This window comes from Notolepis coatsorum (assembly GCF_963971535.1).
Source record: "Notolepis coatsorum genome assembly, contig: SCAFFOLD_1776, whole genome shotgun sequence".
NCBI classification, from domain to species: Eukaryota; Metazoa; Chordata; class Actinopteri; order Aulopiformes; family Paralepididae; genus Notolepis; species Notolepis coatsorum.
In genome coordinates this window covers 19,754-20,000 of record NW_028169296.1, presented here as the reverse complement: position 1 = coordinate 20,000, position 247 = coordinate 19,754, and positions in this window count along the sequence as shown.

Genomic DNA, 247 nt, shown 5'->3' with positions numbered 1-247 from the left:
ATTTACTCAGACTTCCAGGAAGTACAATAGTAACAAAAAGGAACAAGCTGGAAGCCATGTGAACGCAAAGGAGAAGATGTATTAACTTCAACTTTTTTTTTATATATATATTAAGTGTATGCAGAACAAACTAATGTGTGTTAAAAGTGAGAAAGAGAATCACTTTATTGGCCAATGTTGGGGTTAAAATGTTTTGCTGCATGCATCAAGACACAATACAGCTCTCCCTAAGGCAGCATGGGGGTGC